The 5,636-nt window shown below is 39.6% G+C and overlaps 1 pseudogene; it reads left to right on the top strand.

Moving 5' to 3' along the window:
* The first annotated feature begins 4,591 nt into the window (after window positions 1-4,591).
* Window positions 4,592-5,164, top strand: LOC121038397 (60S ribosomal protein L9-like; annotated as a pseudogene).
* The last annotated feature ends 472 nt before the right edge of the window (window positions 5,165-5,636 follow it).

The following is a 5,636-nucleotide window of genomic DNA, read 5'->3' as shown; positions in this document are numbered from 1 at the left end:
TGCTTAACTGACTAAGCCACCCAGGCGTCCCTGTGCTGAGGCTTTTACCACACACTTAGAGCCTTGGAGAGTGATGTTTCCTTTCATAATCACCAGATTTTAACATTAGTCTGGAAGACTTAACCTCAAGAAGTATAAAACAATATAAATTTGGATACCATAAGGGCACTGAACCTAAATTCTCTTCTCTGAGGATAGGGACCTTGGGTCGTGTACTTCTCTCCAGGACTTTTGTGATTTCTGGAGCCATCCCACCACATATGGGCCTTCCTGATGGGGGATGGGAGGTTGGAGTTGCTTCCCCCAGTAACCCCCTGCCCTTTCCTTATCTCGTCTGGGTGGGTGGTACAGCAGTGGGTTATTCACACCATGGCTTAGTCTGGGTTAAGCCTCACTTCAGAGCAGATCCTACCCAGCATTTCATTTTTTTAGCCTCCAGTGGGAATATAATTACTTCCATTTATTTCAGTGGGAACAAAAATGGAGTGGACAGCAAGCTCTCTTTTCTATTCCAATTAAATTGATTTGTTATCCTATAGTCTGAGATGTTCGAAATCTATAGGTTATAAGTTGTGATATGTCAAGTGTTTAGAATTAGCCTATGTCGGGGCGCCTGGGTGGCTCAGTTGGTTAAGCGGCCGACTTTGGCTCAGGTCATGATCTCGCGGTCCGTGAGTTCAAGCCCCGCGCAGGGCTCTGTGCTGACAGCTCAGAGTCTGGAGCCTGTTTCAGATTCTGTGTCTCCCTCTCTCTGACCCTCCCCCATTCATGCTCTGTCTCTCTCTGTCTCAAAAATAAATAAACGTTAAAAAAAAAGTTTTTAGAATTAGCATATGTCATCACCAAATTACAAATCCACCATAATTATTTCCAATCATTCCAGCAGGAATGAAAATGGAGTGGTCAACAAGATCCCTGTTCTGTTCTATTTGGACTGATTTGTCAGACTATAGCTCAGAGTGTTTAAACTTCTGGAAATTGTAAGTTATGTATATAATCAGGAATTCTGTAACATTTTCAGACTTTCCCAGCAGGTGGTTGTTATATTCCAGGTGTACCATGAAACCCAAGGTTTCCAGATCTATTCAGTAATAAGCCATGTTATTACAATTGTCTATTCTGTGTACAATTCTCACTTTTAGAAATGGAAGCATTTCTAGGGGCGCCTGGGTGGCGCAGTCGGTTAAGAGTCCGACTTCAGTCAGGTCACGATCTCGCGGTCCGTGAGTTCGAGCCCCGCGTCAGGCTCTGGGCTGATGGCTCGGAGCCTGGAGCCTGTTTCCGATTCTGTGTCTCCCTCTCTCTCTGCCCCTCCCCCGTTCATGCTCTGTCTCTCTCTGTCCCAAAAATAAATAAACGTTGAAAAAAAAATTTTTTTTAAAAAGAAATGGAAGCATTTCTAAATGCACTGATATTTAACTTTTTCTTTGAAACTATGGAACATCTCCTAGAAAAATGCATACCTACCCAATATTCTGAACATAATTTTAAGGTATATGAAACTATAGCAGGTAAAAAGAACAAAACTACAATGTTCTAATTACAGAATGATTGCCCTTCACTTCAAAACAGGAGGAAAGATAAGTATGTCCTCTACTGAAGGGAACAGCCCATTTCTCAATATGAAAACAATTCTACTTTAAATGTAAAAGAAAGTTTTCGCAGCCTTGAGGGAATTTTTAAAATATCTTTTAAAAATAAACTTAGGGGCACCTGGCTGGCCCAGCAGGTTAAGCATCCAACTCTTGATTTCAGCTTAGGTCGTGATCTTGCAGTTTGTGAGTTCGAGCCCTGCATTGGGCTCCACGCTGAGAGTGTGGAGCCTGCTTGGGATTCTCTCTCCTCTCTCTGCCTCTCTCTGCCTCTCTCTCTCTCTCTCTCTCTCTCTCATTCTCTCTCCCTCTCTCAGTATAATTAAATAAATTTAAAAAATAAAAATATACTTAAAAACATAAATTTTACCAAATTGATAAATGTTCAATTAAAAAAATAGAAAATGAAGATAAACCATCCCAAAATAAGATTATTTATAGCCTCAAAACCAAAGAGAACTGCTATTAATATTTGATGTCTCTTTACTTTTTCTATGTACATAACACATTTTTACTAAAATAATTAGAATTACTAAAATTATTGAGCATTTAATATATTCTAATCATGTTAGATGCATTGGCTTAATCAAACTCCAAACAACCATATTTGGTAGCTTCTGTTAATCTATTTTACACATGGTGGAATTGAGGCACAGAGAGGTATAGTAACTTATTTGGCTAGGAAATGCCACAATTGTGATTTGAACCTGGGAGCCTGACCCTAAAGACCATGCTCTCTCATGGTATTAATACTGTTTGAAAATCTTTTTATTCATTTAAAAATTTATTTTGGACATCTTCCCATGTCATTAAAAATTATATAACTACATAATTTTAAAACAATTGTGTAGTGTTTATTCACAAACATGTATCAACTGAGGGCTGATGGGGGGTGGGAGGGAGGGGGATGGTGGGTGATGGGTATTGAAGAGGGCATCTTTTGGGATGAGCACTGGGTGTTGTATGGAAACCAATTTGACAATAAATTTCATATATTTAAAAAATTAAATTAAATTAAATTAAATTAAACAAACATGTATCATTATTTGTTGAATGCCCATTATTTGTTGAATTCATGATATACATTCTGGAAGTTAAGTCTTTTCTTTTCTACTTAGTGATTAGGTTAGAATAGAGTTAAATTGCTAATAGACCTTATATTTACAACTTGTTATTTCTTAGTCACCCACATTTCTTCTCAAATTAAAAGAATCTTGAACTTGACTTTTAGAAGTATGGGCCAGTGTTGTATTGAGGAATATTTCCATCCCATGGCTTCTTACCTCCTCTTATGCTCATTTGGTTTCTGGAGACCTGCACAATGCTGGTGAGAGAGACAGACATCATGGTGTTTGGGAGTGTGTTTGGTTTATGATCTCGTTTCCTTATCCCAAAGCTAGAGAAACTCTTATTTTCCTATTTTTATATCAAGTAGCAGGAATAATGTACAGAGACGTTCTCTTAACACACTGGATTTCAAATTTTCATTAAAAATATAGTACTAAACCTTTTGTCCAAATGTAATCTAATAGGGGACCCCATTGTAATAAGTAATATTTATTTTGCTAGTACAAATGTATAAACTTAAAGTTTTAACACTTATTTATTATAAAATCAATCGGTAAGAACCACAAAGCTTTTTTGGTGAAGAAAAAAGTTTGGAATTGAAAAATACCTGTTAGCTGCAAACTTATATCTGTACCCAGTTTATTTCAGTCTTTATTTTGGCTGCACAGTATTGAGAAAACTCTTGGTTCACACAGATAAGTACTTGCCAAAGTTTGTTATGGCTTACCATGAATTTCTAAATATTCTTTACTTAGATTCAGACATATGAAAAAAAAAACGTTTTAAGGATTTTGGTTTCAGAGTTGTGTCCTTAAACATAAATACCAACTACTTGCATTATTTATCTCAGAAATAGTAGTAGAAAGTCCCAAGCACTTATGATAACCACTATTATTTCTAAAAAAAAAAAAATACTATCAAAATGTATATCAGCTTGATTGTGGTGATTACTTCACAATGTGTTTGTATATCAAAACTTCAGGTTATTATACCTTAAATATATACACGTTTCATCTGTCACTTATACTTCAGTAAAGCTGAAAACATATGATCAAAATGTATCATGCTAATTTATTTAGTTACATCAAACCTAACTAGGCTTCCAGCAACATAAGTATTCACGGAGCAGTTGTGTCTAATTGTTGCCTCTCATTGGAGTCCAGCACATCTATGTCACACATGTGTGTTATAGAAGTGCATAGCACGTGTGTGTGTGTGTGGCTTGTACTCCGTTACACTACTTTACATGCACTGACACGGACAGGCCTGAGTGGTGAAGAGAGCTAGAACTCTATCTTCCTCATCAGGGACGCATTTTCGTTTAGAGTTTACATGAGGACACTGAGGTTTGTTGAGTTTAAGTGACTTGAGTTCGACCATGTAGGTGTGGCTCTCTGTCATTATACTGTGAATCCTGGGCTCATTACACCTCTTTTTTTTTTTTTTTTTTTAATTTTTTTTTCCAACATTTATTTATTTTTGGGACAGAGAGAGACAGAGCATGAATGGGGGAGGGGCAGAGAGAGAGGGAGACACAGAATCGGAAACAGGCTCCAGGCTCTGAGCCATCAGCCCAGAGCCTGACGCGGGGCTCGAACTCACGGACTGCGAGATCGTGACCTGGCTGAAGTCGGACGCTCAACCGACTGCGCCACCCAGGCGCCCCTCATTACACCTCTTTACAGCTTCTCCATGTGGATCCTGCAGCTTCTTGAGTGGGCATTTGTGGTGGCTGACTCAAGGCCTGGGTGGCCCTCTCTCTGAGCACCCCTAAAACCACTAGCTTTATTGTGAGCAGCAGCCCCTGACTATGGTGGTCCGTGAGCCTTGCCCGGGTCCACAGGTGTCGCTAACAGCCGAGTTGTACAAAATGTTAAGTACAGAGGGGAAAAGAAAGGTGGTGGGAACGAGAAATGAGAAGCTGGTCCCGTTGCTCTTTGCTGCATCTACTGTGAGAATGAAGACCATTCTCAGCAATCAGGCTGTCGACGTTCCAGAAAACGTCGACATCACTCTGAAAGGATGCACTGTTATTGGGAGGCGCCCCAGAGGAACCTGCAAAGGGACTTGGATCACATGAATGTGGAACTCAGTCTTCTTGGAAAGAAAAAGAAGAGAGTGACAAATGGTACAGAAAGAAAAAAGAACTGGCTTGTGTTTGCACTACCTGTGGTCATGTATAGAGCACGGTCAAGGGTGTCACACCAGGCTTCCATAACAAGATGAGGTCTGTGTATGCTTACTTCCCCATCATCATTGTTATTCAGAAGAATGGTTCTCTTGCGGAAATCCAAAATTTCTTGGGTGAAAAGTACATCCGCAGGGTTCAGATGAGGCCAGGTGTTGCTTGTTCTGTACCTCAAGCCCAGAAAGAGGAGGTAATTCATGAAGGAAATGGTCTTGAACTTGTATCCAACTCAGCTGCTTTGACTCAGCAAGCCACAACAGTTAAAAACAAGGATTTCAGAAAAATTTTGCATGTCTATGTTTCATCAGCACACTGATGAATAAGTTGTCCATCCAGCTACAGAAACGGCAAGGTGCCAAATAATTTTTAAGACTGATTTGTGATATTTTAAGGATGAAATAAAAGCTATATTGATTTGGGACTTTTTCGTAGGAAAAAAGAGAAAGAGAGAAAGAGAAAGAAAAAGAAAGAGAAGCTGGTCTCTTTGTTGAGATCAGTGAGCTGGGATCATCTGAGGTGCGTGAGGATGACACCTCCAGGACTATCCAGACTCATGATGCTGGCTCCCAGCAGGTGGATACACGCCCGCCTGAGACCTGTTTTTTTGTGGTAATTCAGCATGAGAATTAGGTGTAATTATGACTTTCAAAGATCCGTCTTGTATCCTGTGTGATTTGGCTTCAGGCAAGCGATCACAGAAGGAAAGCTCTTGTGTTTATCGCATACCACAATCACATGGCTGTCTCATAGCTGAAAATATACCAATGAAAAGCCACACACTTTGCCCT

The sequence above is a fragment of the Herpailurus yagouaroundi genome, unplaced genomic scaffold, assembly GCF_014898765.1.
Source record: "Herpailurus yagouaroundi ecotype Mexico unplaced genomic scaffold, PumYag 166, whole genome shotgun sequence".
NCBI classification, from domain to species: Eukaryota; Metazoa; Chordata; class Mammalia; order Carnivora; family Felidae; genus Herpailurus; species Herpailurus yagouaroundi.
This window is presented reverse-complemented; position numbering and strand designations above follow the sequence as displayed.